Source organism: Dermacentor andersoni, chromosome 1, assembly GCF_023375885.2.
Source record: "Dermacentor andersoni chromosome 1, qqDerAnde1_hic_scaffold, whole genome shotgun sequence".
NCBI lineage: Eukaryota > Metazoa > Arthropoda > Arachnida > Ixodida > Ixodidae > Dermacentor > Dermacentor andersoni.
In genome coordinates, this window is record NC_092814.1 from 163,067,695 (window position 1) to 163,081,535 (window position 13,841).

The 13,841-nt window shown below is 48.0% G+C and overlaps 1 protein-coding gene and 1 long non-coding RNA gene across 7 annotated transcripts in view; one reads left to right on the forward strand and one right to left on the reverse strand.

The window, feature by feature from the left end:
- The window catches only part of LOC126547350 (serine/threonine-protein phosphatase 4 regulatory subunit 1-like), a 210,864-nt gene that overhangs the window by 136,537 nt on the left and 60,486 nt on the right, over positions 1-13,841 (reverse strand). Inside the window, exon 1 of one of the 5 annotated variants that reach the window (XM_055062687.2) lies at positions 3,966-4,068. The exons of the other annotated variants lie outside the window; for them this stretch is intronic. The gene's annotated coding sequence lies outside the window, so the exon portion shown is untranslated. Of the gene's footprint in view, positions 1-3,965; positions 4,069-13,841 lie in introns of those variants that run through there. 5 annotated transcript variants of the gene reach the window in all.
- The window catches only part of LOC126547357 (uncharacterized), a 28,628-nt gene that overhangs the window by 4,052 nt on the left and 10,735 nt on the right, over positions 1-13,841 (forward strand). The gene's annotated exons all lie outside the window — the stretch shown is intronic.

Below are 13,841 nucleotides of genomic sequence, written 5' to 3' on the forward strand. Positions count from 1 at the left end.
TCTCACCAGAATAATGTATGCCGATTCAATTCCTTTCCGTGCATAGTCAGTGGAGTCCCCCAGGGGCGCTACGCCTATCACCAGGACGGTTCGGTCGAGAGCGGTGGATAGGCATATTGTGCAAGAGCGAAAGCCAGATATATCCTCTCGAGACCCAATGGCAGCTCACGTTACGGACGTGAAAAACACACTTTTTCATTTAACTATACCGCGGTTAGTTGCGAAAAGCAGCATGGCCACGCAATACGTGGACAAAGTATGGCCATCTCTTCACGTTTGTTATGATAAAGCCCTTTTTTGTCCGTCTCAACGCAGAGATCAACAAAGCTTGTGTGGTGGGTTATCATGCTGACGTTTCATCCAAGATCTTCATGTCAGCTGGCGCGGTCTTCTAAATGCGTGCTCATCACGAGTGCATTTCGCCCTCTGTGACGACACAACAGTCTGGATCAATTCACTGACTTTTCTCGACAACTGACGGAATGAATATGGTTAAATTACATTTCTGCGTGCCTCTGACTTCTGTGATAAATACTTTAGGGTGTGGTTATTCTGCCGGCAGAATCATTCGAAAGAAATTGCGCAGGCACTTCGCAGAAGTAGGCTGGTTTGCTGGGCGAATTGGTGCACGTAAGGTCAATATGGTTCAAGCAGGTGAAAAACGCTCATTTTTCAGTTTTTATATTTTTATGTTCTCGCTGCGCAGCAGCAACGCGCGGGATTGTTGTCAAGTTAAAAAAACTTAGTTGCAAGTCCAGTTTTGTTCCGTCTCCTTCCTTCTACTCGCGCTCGAGTTTTTTCACCGGCTGGAACCATCTTACATCTTCGCAAAAATCTCCTAGGCTTCCGCGCGCGGATTCTGACAGCTAAGTGTAAACAATGTGACATTATTTCGTATACTTTGGCGGCGCCTCCAGGACGCAAATTACCCGCCGTGGTGGCTTAGCGGCTGTGGCGTAGCGCTGCTATAGGCTCGAGATCGAACTCCGGCCGCCGCATATAGATGGGGGTGAAATGCAAAAACGACTGTGTACCGTGCATTGGGTGCACCTTAAAGAACCCCAGGTGGTCGAAATTAATCCGAAGTCCAGCACTACGGCGTGCCTCATAGTCAGATCGTGCTTTCGGCTCGTGAGAAACGCAGAATTTAATTTTATTAACGGGGCACAAAAGCTGGAACCCGTTTGTGGGTTGCGGTCTCACCGAGGCCTCCGCGTGCCGGGGTTGGATCAGATCGGCTGCATCGCGGAGAGCAGCCGCTTTTGCATGCGAACACTCCCCGGCACGCTCCGGCCTCGGCGACCCGAACCCACTGACAGCCCTGGTTCAAACTTTGATCCACCCTGCTGCCGCCCCTTGGATGCCCTGGAGATTCGGCGCTCTATTATAATCTCAGGTGCTCTCTCGAGGCCTCCATTCGTCAGTGTTTTTATTTTCACAAGCTAAATGATCTCACTGGGCCGCGTCACACAAGCTACAATCTAGGCGGTATAACTGTCCGGCCCGACCGTCAGCAGATTAGCCACTTCCAATATTTTACGCAGTCGGATTCGAATCAATCTTTAAGAGGACTAAATTCCGGGTTTTCGCGTGGCAAAAGCACAGTCTGAGTATGAGGTATGTCGTAGTCGGCGACTCAGGAATTATTTTGGCCACCTGGCGATCGTTAAGGCGCACTTAAATCTAAGTACACGAGCAAGCATTTTTGCATTTCGCCCCCATCTAAATGCGGCCGAAAGCGAACCCGCGACCTCAAGCGCAACGCCGAAGCCCACTGGCTGAAGGCGATGTACCAGGGATTGAAGGCAGTGTACAAGGGGTCTCATGTTTACTCACATATTTTATCGGTCTAGAATTTGGCGACCGCCTCGAGCAGATACCGCTTGGAAAAAACGGAGGAGAGCCCGGCGATATCGCAACCGCAGGCGATGTGTCTGGTCCCCGTGGGAAGAAGGGACGCTCCCCTGTGAATGCACCGCGCAGCCAAAAAAACAAGTGCTCCACGAGCGCCGCTATCAACCCGCGAGGTCGGTAAACATGCGCCAGAGCTGCGTTCGGATACACGAGCCGCTGAAGCACATACGGTGCCGTCCATGCAGGGAGGAGAGAACCGCTCAGCCGTGATGATGGCTCCTCTGGGCTGCGCAGTCATCATGCAGCTGCGTGCCCCAAGAGCCATGCTCCCTCCGTCCGGTGAACGGGGGAGAGGGTGCGCGCTACTCGGCCCATGGATGCCGTGCAGGCGCGTCGAAACCAGAGTGAGCAGATAGTTACACAACCCATTTACGAGGATAAAAGGCAAAAAAAGCGGTAAATGGGTGGCACACGCACTTACCTGTGCGTCTTAGTGTAGTCATTCATTCGCATAGAAGAGCTGACAAAATTAGGCAAAACATTCAGAATACGCGAGAAACCTGCCATTTGCACGTGACATTGCCCTGTTACTTTAACCGGCATGGTTTGAGGTAGACTTCGGAAATACGGCGTAGAAAAAAAAAAAAAAAACATTCTGCCGAACAAAGAACGCCTTTAGGGTATACAGTCAGTGTCTAGAAGCTGTGAACGAGCCTGTTTATTTAGCCCAGTTGGGAGTTGGAGCGCAGACCATGAATGTAATCATCGGGAGCATATGAATGCGTTGAGGATTATTTCGCATTTCCTGGGGCATCAGTTTGTTGATGTCCTGAAATCCTGCAGAATGACAGCCACGTATCGCTACAATTATGTCCATACTAACCTACGGAGCCTAAAGCCGGATGCGAACAAACTTGAAAGAAAGCAAAGGCGGCGGAATTAGCGACGATAAGGAATACGGTAATAATATTAACAAATAGAGACAGCAGTATGGATTATACCCTGAATCAAATGAGAGGTACTTTGGTTGATATGTAAAAGAAAGGCGTGCGGCGGATATATAGTGCGCTTAACAGGCTTCTGGTGGTCGATTGGACAGACAGAACGGATACCAAGGGAAGGGTAACGTAGTCGAAAGAGAATTAAGTCGAGTGATTAAGAAATTCGGGGGGGGGGCACAAGGCATGCTCGTTTAATAGAGGCCAGGGATAATCGGATTCTTCTTGGATAGGCCTTTTCCCTAGCAGTGGATTTAATTAGGCTTTAGTCGAGAACGAGCAGGTAAAGCATACGGCCTAATTATCGTGAATCGCCAGCTAGTAATTGGTCACGCCACCAATTCGCTCGGTGCGTGATGTTTCTTCCTGGAACACTGTCCTTGTCGGAAAACTTAGTGCTCGCGAATTCTTTTCGAAGACCATATTGTATTAGTTGACAAATACAGCAGTACCAACCGACCTTTGTTCGTAGGCCATGCTTAGCCAACATTAAGCACTTTTCAGGCCGGTATCGTGCGCGACTAGCCAACACACAGCCATTACACTGTGTGCAACATCTCTACGTATGCGGACTATATTAAAAAAAGAAGATTCGAACGAAGTAAAAAACAGTTACGCGTGCGCAAGCACGCGCATATGACAGGCGAGAAGAGCCTATAGGACAAATATACGTACTTTAAAGAATTGACAACGTGCAGTCAAGAATTTCGGGCGCACCAAACACGTGCTCTCGGTTCTGCCTGCGAAGCGCTGCCGGGCTTTCATTCATTCATTCACCTACAGCAAAGGGTGAGTGTGCTCCTCGTTCAGCGCCACGTGCGCCAGTTCGCGCAGAAAGAAGACCGAACCGCAAGCGACGGCCAAGTGCTGAACTACTATTTCTCTGAGTACCTTGTCAACAGAGCACTTGCAGTTCAATGTGACGCGAGGCAACAGTACCATTCGTGACATCAAATGAAGTATAACAGCGTGCTCCTCGCACCATGCACGCTAAGCAAAGGATGAATGACCAAGCGCGCCACGCGACTCTGCGGTATACGCACGATATGAAGAGTCCAGCTAAGGCGAGAAAATTACACTGTAAATATATCTCGGTTAAAAGGAAAAGCTCACCTCTCTTTTGCGGGAGTAGCCGAACGTCGTTCGAAATAAAGAGGCAAAATTTCGTGACCTGGGCAGCAACATGTTCACCGGCCAGTCCAAATAGCAGGGTCGTGAAAGGGTCTCGGGAGCGTTCACCCGAAGATTATATATCCCCTCACGGGAAACGGAGGAAAGGGGAGAGAGTCGGGCAGGCAAGAGAGGGGCCTTTCCAAGGTCACGCGCGATTGGCCTCGGAGGGAAAGGGCGGGCCGTTCCGGGCGCCTCTTCTAAATGACACGTGTAGCTCGCACAGATGACGGTCACGCGACATGAAGACAAGACGACTCGAGCACGGTGGCTGCCAGCGCCAATCCATGTAAGCGAAGCTCTTTCCTGCATTTTTGCTTGTATGCGGTGGTCAAATGGTTCAGCAACTCACTAGGCGCGTAAATATGGCACTCGGTTGCCTCCTGCAAAGATCAGGGTGTTGCCGTAGATAGGATACATGCGCTAACAGCGTCATGTTCCAGCTTCGTGGCGAATGGATACGTGAATAGATGTAATATCCGACCGCAAAAAGTTTCTCAGAGCGTGGACGTTGCAAAAGAGGCAAGTTCGCTCAGCCTGGAATTTAGGAGTATATTTTGGTAGTCGCACATGCGTTTGCGTTCGCAGCACAATGCGCAGGCCATGTTGTCGGAAAACTTTTGCGACCAGGCGCGCAGCAAGAAGTCCCTGTGTATTATGCCCAGTCTGCACGGACATGTACTGACCTGCAACCGCTCGTAAATGCTGCCGCTAATTTTAGTCGAATGTAACCAGCAACAAGGTCTTAATTGCAACAAGTATTTTACCCGTGGGCAAGCACTGGCGTAATCGTGTTGCTGGCAAAAATTTACACCAGCAGCAAAGTAAAATACGCTTGGTTACTGCAACGTTAGCTGTTTTTGTCCGTTTGAGCTTTGCGCCACCAGATGACTGCACCATGCAGGCCGCTCACGTTTACACCAAAAGGGGCGTACGCCTGCGTTTACCCGCTTACCGGACAAGCTAAACCTCGCTTTCGCGAAGCTCTTTAACTGCGTTTAATTTTCCCTAAGAGCGAAATGCTTCGATTGACGCAATGACTTGCACGGCTGGCGCCTTGTAAACCGGAGTGATATTGCTGTTGATTCACGTGCTTGCCGAGAAAGAAAAAATATGTATTTATTGACAATAGCTCAGTGACCCTGTTGTTATACATGCAGGGTTTTTAATTTTTTTCACACACACGCATAGATATATATATATATATATATATATATATATAAAGGAACCCTGAGGCAAAGCGTTTTCGATTGAGTTGGTCCTCGCTACATACGTTTTTGTCGCTTCCTCGTTCGCGCTCATGGGATTTCCCGGTTTGCGTCAGGAAATATTCGGCGTCACGAGTTGACACGCGATACAGTGGTGCGCGGACTCTCAGCACGAGCGGCGTGCTGAGAGCCCATGCCTCTTCATCGCTACAACATATATATATATATATATATATATATATATATATATATATATATATATATATATATATATATATATATATATATATATATATATATATATATATCATCGGAGAGATGTGTGGTCGCGATGCATCCACAGATTGCACACCCGGTGTGGTCGAGCCGACGGGGCAATTTTTCGTAGACGTTTGGGGGAAATAGATGTATGTATGTATATAAATCACATCATGAGAAGCCAACAGAGATACCAAGGAAAACACAGGGGAAATTACTTGTACTTACTAATTGAATTGAAGAAATGCTAAATTAATAGCAATGAAAGCAGGTGAAAAAACAACTTGCCGCAGGTGGGGAACCATCCCACGTCTCCGCATTACGCGTGCGATGCTCTGACCAATGGAGCTACGTTAGAGCATCGCACGCGTAATGCAAAGACGTGGGATCGTTCCCCACCTGCGGCAAGTTGTCTTTTCACCTGCTTTCATTGTTATTAATTTATCATTTCTTTAATTTAATTAGTACAAGTAATTTCCCCTACGTTTTCCTTAGTGTCTCTGTTTGTTGGTTTCTCATGATATGACTAATAAAAACCGGGCCCCTCGGTTAACCTCCCGGAGTTCTTCATACACACACACATACATACATATATATAGTTTCATTGGCGATGCAGTGTAGCCTTTGGCTGGTCGTGATCACATGGTCGCTGTAGAAAAAGATCGGGCGGCCAGCTCGACAAAACCGCGGCATGTGCGAACACAAAATTTCTATAAGTGTCACTCTGCGCGTGCGCAGTGCAAACGATAACGCGAGAGCGTAATCGTCTCGCGGTCGCATTATCGTTGGAAGCGCGATACGAGTGCCGCACTTTGGATCGTAACAGTGAGTTTGGCTAGCTGGAAAAGATTCACGCACGTACACCCGAAGTATAACAATACCCTGAAGAGAATTTCCATTTCGAAGACTAATTTACCAGCCTACGTGAACCATTACCTTCCCTATATAAACAAGATCTACAGAGCTACCACCATCCGTCATACCTTGAGGGAAGGAGCCAAGTTGGCACCGAGACGTCGGGATTTATTTTCAGAAATTCAATATCTTTTGGTTGGAGAGTTTATAAACTGCATGATCAATGAGAGCCCGAATTATGCCACTCTGACGAAATGATTAGCTTCCAGCCAGCGCCAAACGTTTAAGGGATGTGATAAGTGAAACACAGCCTTGTTCACACTGCCAGTTGTAAATCTGAACTGTACCCGTTGTGCCCACAATAAAGTATTCAGTTTTTTTCTTCTTTTATTGTTGTTGTTTCTTGTAGGTGAATATATTCCTAGAGATTAACGCTCAGTTTCTTGTTCTCTTTTTAATATCTGGTTCGCCATATGTATTACGCTGACAACTGCTGTGTAACTGAAGATGTTCCGTGCCTCAACGCTTCATGCATCCAAAATACGGTATAACAACTTTTTAGAGAAGCAGTGTAGGCCAAAACACCATACGGGAATGTGACCACGAATGAATGAGCAATAAATAGGTTTGACCATCCAGCACATACAGAATGAAAAAGTACTTCTAAGAGCATGCGACTACAATGTTTCGATAAATGGACACAGAAAAAAATACTGATTAGGTGGACGCGACTTGGTCTTACATATGGTGTTAAAAATGGAGGTGAACTTTTAAAATCGCACAAGGAAGAAAACATAGACGTTCACTCGTTGTTACGTCATCAGGGCCCTGACTACATTACTTGGTTGCGGTAAACGCACACGAAAAGAGTCAATAGGGCGTATTGATCTTGCTTTGCGTTGGCATTCCTTTTGTGGATTTCTGAGCTATCCGGCCAAAGCTGTGGCGTGTCGAGGAGGCGTGTGGGGAGTCACCACTGTGTGCCAGCTTGCCCGTCGACCAGCTTCAGAGCCTGAGCGCCTCGTGTGTTTCTGTACAAACGAGGCATGTACGGGATCAAAACGCACAGACACGCCACGGGAAACAGCTGGTATTCGCGCAACAGGGTCAGAGCCGCGAACTGTTGCGAAATCTCGCGCACGGCTGCAAAAGAGGGGGAATGCATAAGATGTGTCAGTTGTGGAATCTAAGGAAGGCGACACTACGCACACATAAAGAGGGATATACATATATATGTATATATATATATATAGAGAGAGAGAGAGATGGCATAGTCGACGTGTGCACTGTGCCATGGCACAACCTGCAGGCGGATGTCACGAAGTAGTGTTAAAGGAACACTAAAAACAAGAATGATTTCTTCTGCGTCATTAAATTACCCTTCTACAACACCAAAACACCAATCTTACCACGATAAGACGTTTAGTAAGCAAGAAAAAGCGCAAAAGCGAAATACAGGTGGCGACGCCTCATTGATGTTCCCGCACCAGGTCGTTGTGACGTCATGGATATTGAGAGCGTCTTTTAGGGCCTATTTATTTATTTAGCGGTACAGACTCACTGCGTTGTATTCTAAAGGAACCAAATGTTAAACATCGCAAGTTTGGGGAACCTTTACTGAGCCAAGGCGGCCCAAATACGAAAACATACTTTGGAATCCCTGACGTACCAGTGTCGGGGTTTCGGCGCGAAATTCAAATACTGATACTTCAACCTTCATTTCCTCATCTAATATTCAGACTATTATTTTGAAATGACCGCCTGCAAAGCTCTGAAACAATGCTTTATCAGTCTAAACTGATATATTGTTTTGCTTTAGTGTCGCTTTAAAGAACGGTTAGAAGTCTGACAATAGTTTGGAACCGTAAAGCAAATTTGAAAGATAAATTCCTCTCAGCAACAACAAAAGGACAAGGCCTGATGCCAGTGGGGCGGCGGAGGGCCTGACCCCACCTCCCAAGCCCCCGCGCCTTGTGTCTGTTTTTGTCTGTAGACTGCGACTCTTTGATATGTGCCTCAATTGGGAAGCATGTGAACGCTTGGAAATACGCGCATTTAATTACCATAGTTTCTATAACATCAATATTTTATAATGAAATACGTCACAATTAACCACTTCGCATTGCACTTCGGGAAGTCGCTTATAGTCTATAAAAGCACTGAAGGCAGTAGCGACATACCGCCGCCGTATACACTTTTTTGACGTGCGCGAGGACGCATATTTCGACTGTCATTGCGATGAGTGGGCCATGAGTGATGTTGAAGTCAGTCCAAGAGCGCTTCTGCGAGACGGTCGAGTGCTACAGCACAGCGTGGAACAAGTGAACAGTTTCGAGTCTGACTGGAGGCACAAGTCGTCAAGGACGGCAGACTTGACGACGTGACTCAGACTTCAGCTGAAATAGACCTGCCAGCGCTGTTTTAGGACTGGCGCAAAGGCAGACAGTGACTCGTCTAGGACTCAAAACAAAAGAAAGAAAGAAAACGAGCCATCCAGAGCGTTGCGCGCGTGTGTGTGCAGAACAGCCGTGCCGAACTCTGGTGCACGCGCCCACAGCCCAGAGGAGAATATGCAAGTGGGTGCTGCAACTTTGGGGCGTTTTGCCGTCCCGTCAGCACGTACGGTCGAATTACAGCCGCCTTTAGGATCCTACAAGCGAACATGAAAATAGCTGCAGTTATATATATATATATATATATATATATATATATATATATATATATATATATATATATATATATATATATATATATATATATATATATATAAATGTACACACACACTTTTTCTAGCTACCATACTGTGCTGCTGAATTGCAGGCTGGGAGCGGCATGGCGCACGCCCTTATGCCAAACCACACGTCAAATCTACTCGTGTTGTGAAAACAAGACTGGCGCCTACATGTAGTCGGAACGTGTGGCTGGGCGATATTCAAGGCGGTGTCACCAAATCCGAGCTTGTCCGAATAGCGAGTACTGGACTGAGGTATACCACGGTTTGGACAAGCACGGGCTTTCACATCCGCGCCTCCACATATCTTTCCTGTGTGAACACCGTGCACCATGGAGAGAGCACACGCAAAGCATTACTAAAGGCGCTCTTTTTCGAGCCGTAGCACATCCGCAAAACGACCGGAAGCATCAACCGCCCTTCGGGAACTCTCGCCAGTGTATATACTGGAGTTTTAGGTTAGGGGACGCAAGAACTAGGGGCGACGGTACTGCGAAGACCCAGACGTAGGAGTCTGCGCATGCGCAGTTCCATGGCCCCTAGTTCTTACGTACGCAAGCCACTTGCGTCCCTTAACCTAAAACTCTCTACTATTTCCAAATTCTGCGTGAGGTCGCAGCACGTCTGTCGAGTAAAGGGGCTTTACTGTCGATGCGCCATGAACGACTCACACATGAAGAAAGGATCTGTGCCGGATCCGAAACGTCGGGTTCCAAGAAATTTTGGTTGGAATTTCCTCAGCTTTAATAACTTATCATGTAATCTGCATTATAAAGACACTTGAAGATGCAGCGGGAAACACAAAATGCATCAATAAGGTTGGCGGGAAGCCACAACATGGGCGAACAAGTTCGCGTGTGTAGTAAAATATGAAACAATGACTAGACCAAGGAGGGGGGGGGGGGGGGGGGAGGGCGGTAAAACGCGAAAAGAGACCTGCAGTAGCCCATGGTGGCAACAGCTGAAATAAGCCTTGATTTCTAACCAGACCTGGTTCCGCCGCTGCACGGAAGAGGTCTATTTTGGAAATCGCAAATATTCGTCTATATATAGTCACAGAAAGTTTGGCCCTCTAGTGAAAATCTCTAAACACGCTTATAGCAACCGCCACCGATGTGTTTTTTTTTTTTTTTGTATTTTCTAAACAAGGCCTCGTTCACAGCAGACAAGGTTAAAGCAAAAAAGTGCGTCTTGACGGTAGGCGTAATGTGGCGACGATTGGCACAAAGTTTTAGGAACTCCTATTCTACCCTCTCTTTTTTTCCCCTTACCCCCCACTGCTGACCGCCGTTCATGTGTCCGCAGATGTAGCTCGACAGTAGCAGTGCGGTCAGCATGTAATTTCCTCACTTTCCTGTCCTTCATTTTTAAGCGGAATGAACAACCAATCATTGCACTTAACGACTACAACCCTCTCGTGAACAATTCGCTGCCAGTGTCTCCGAGGCAAAAGATCCTCCGCACACATCCAAGGTCGCCGTGCCGATGACTATGCTGCACAATGGGTGACCTCCTCGCAGAGGCGCAGTTCCGCATTGTTGGTTGAGGGAAGAAAGCGAAAACTTTGAATCGGAGGAAGTAGAGCGATTCGGTGAAAGCGCGGTGCATCTACGCCACAACAGCTGCGACGTCAGCGACCGGGAGCAGCTTGCCCATTCCGAACTCGGTGTTGCGCAAAGACTCAACGCGGCCGGTGTGGCGGCGCGGCAAGGATCGACAGCCGTTTGACTTGGGCGTTGAAGCCACGCAGTGTAGAGCGCGTCATAATTTCTCTCTCGCACACACCACAAACAATGCCTACACGAAAAGGACGACACAAGAATGTAGCGCACTCTCGTGTGTCGCTCTCCTTTGGGACCCTTTTCGTGTGATTCTGACAAGCGCACTGACTGACCATTTGAAGCACGTATGTATGCGCCAAATCCAACCTGCCCCGTTCAGGCCGCCCTTATCATGCGGAGCAGCGGCTCTACTTGAGCGCATGGAAAGAGCACTCTGTACAAGGTACACCACACGCTACTCCTTTGAACTTATACGTTTGTATCGGATGATCATCACCCGCCACTCGACTGTCCTTACGCGGTACCGCAGCAATCAAATCGCCGCAGTTCTTGGGACGCCAGCACAGCATCAATGGAGCAGTCTAAGCACCAATAACCTGAAAAGCGATGCTGATCTATATATAAGAACTTGTCATGCAAGTAGTTGATGTGTTGTTTTCCTCAGACACGGGCGCAAGCCAGAAAAAAATTTAAAGAAACAAAACATGGGCACGCGCTTGTTCACTTCTCGAAGTCTGGCTTGCGTCAGTAGCGTCGCTTGCAATGAAGTGCATATTTCAGGCCAAGCTGTCATTACATATGCGCATAGCAGCTTGCGCTGAGCTCGCTCAGACTATCTAGTTCCCGAGACATGTAGAAAGGCGGGAGCCTCGCTTCCACGTGCGCGATAAGTCGCCTGACGGATACGTTCTCTATCGTTCACGATAGGGTACATTACATTTTGCATCGTCATAAAGAACCGCGGTAGTTTTTCTCTGGAGCTAACAGTCAGACAATCGAATGAAATTGACATATTGCAATGCGTTTCGTAACCGTCAGCTTTTCTTCTATGAAATAAGGAAATAGTAAGGTCATCCTGTCCGCTTCTGTTAATAATTGAAACTAAGCACCGCTAAAAGAACTAGGGACGTCGAGAACACGTTCCCTGTTCTTTCGCGCTCTTCACTCTCATAATCAACATCAGCGACACCTGTATAGTTCGCAACCTTTTTTTCTCTTACTCTATCCACCAAAGAAAACGGCTGTGAAAAAGGTCACGGTGCAGGACTCTAGAATAGCTTCGACCCGCAACCTCGCGTTCAGCAGAAGCACAGCTAGCAGACCAAACTGAAACATGAACGACGTCCCAAGCGAGATTATATTCGTCGGGTAGCCCCTCGATGCCCTCAAAGCGATTAGGTATTTGTAGGCAGTTAAATAAACTCGGGTGACCGGTTAGGTCCATATATTCCTTACCAGTCTTATGCCATGCGTATATCCTCAATTGCCCTCTAACCATAACACCAAGCTCAGTTGGCCTTGGAAGCATTACCAAGCAGCATTCCTCTGACTCGACCCCCTTGTCTTCCCCAACACCCTTTACTCCGACCGGGCCAAAGCGCCGCTATTTCTAGTAAACACATGGTTCGTCCGTCATCGTGCTGACGATTTCAGGGGTCCCAGCAGTGCAACCGTATGATTATTCAATTCCAGCTTGTTCTGCTAAGTGCACGAGCGTTACCGCTTGGCGCATAAAGCCATAACTTTGTGCGCGGATACCGTGTTTGCAAGACCTGATTACTGCGCGCGCGATATACGGAATCGAGTCCGCAGTGTCACACGCGGCAACGAGGTTCCATGGCGCGCGCAGTGCAAAGCCGCGACCGTGCAGAATTCGTGCCCTGCCGGAGGCTCTCAAACCGCAGCGGACGAAAATGCACTCGCGTTCCCCCAAGAGACGCAGCCCTGGGCCTCCGAGCCAAGCAAGCATCGCCGGCGAGTTTTCTCTTTCGCGCGTGCGCCACATCCTTCCCGTGCACCACGTTCGACCTTTCTGGCGGCCACAGGGAACTAAGGTGAATTATGGATGACTGGAGTACTTGAAGTGAAAGCAAGGGACCAGACTATACACGCCAGGTATCCACTTGACCGTCGCCAAGCGATTAGACATTCACAATAAGCGCATTACGCAAACCCCCCGATTCGGGGAAATAAGTCCAGTAGACTGAAATGGTTTTCCGTGTCTAAGCAAACCACGCTAGAAGGAGCACGTACAGACCATTTTGTTTAAGGCAGAGCGATGGCGCGCTTTAAGTGGAGCGCGGGCAGCGGCGATGCCTGAGCGACTGACTCAAGCCTCGGTTAAAAATCAAAGCTGGAGGGTGCAGTAGATGGTGTACGTAACACAGACCATTTCACTTCTCATTACGATTTAAACATTTCTCTGTTCTATATTAATCTGCACGCGATGCTGTGGGGAAATTAGCACACTTATTGCGATGTGCTAATTTCTCACAGATTCGGGTATACCGTTTTTAAGAAAACAAATGTGTGGTGGGTGGGGGAAGGAAATCAACGTCGAGCATAAGTAACGGGCAAGAAACTCGTCTACGAGAAAGTAAGCGCGGGAGACGGAGCATCCAATGCTCGGGTTTTAATGACGAAACACTGGAACGGTAAAGCCAATATTCTGTGCGTACAACTACGAGTTTAACATATTTTCACCAGCTGGCTTTTTCGGCTGCAGCGATCTAACAGTAGTGACCCCTACAGGGTTAGCATACGCAAGAACAACCCCCCGTGGTTGCTCAGTGGCTATGGTGTGGGCCGCTGAGCACGAGGTCGCGGGATCGAATCCCGGCCATGGCCGCATTTGGATGGAGGCGAAATGCGAAAACACCCGTGTACTTAGATTTAGGAGCACGTTAAAGATCCCCAGGTGGTCGAAATTTTCGGAGTCCTCCACTACGGCGTGCCTCATAATCAGAAAGTGGTTTTGGCACGTAATACCCCATAATTTTAAAGGATACACAAGAACACTATACAGCAATTTATTGGGGACTTCTCGTTTTATTTACCACAGTCGTTATACCGTATACGTAATGTAAGCATTCATTTCGCTCTATTCTATTTTTTTCCCTTATGTACCACTGAAGACCGGCCGATACTGCGATGGCGTATAGGCGGATCGAGCGCCGCTCGAACCACCTCTGTACGTGAGGGTGCG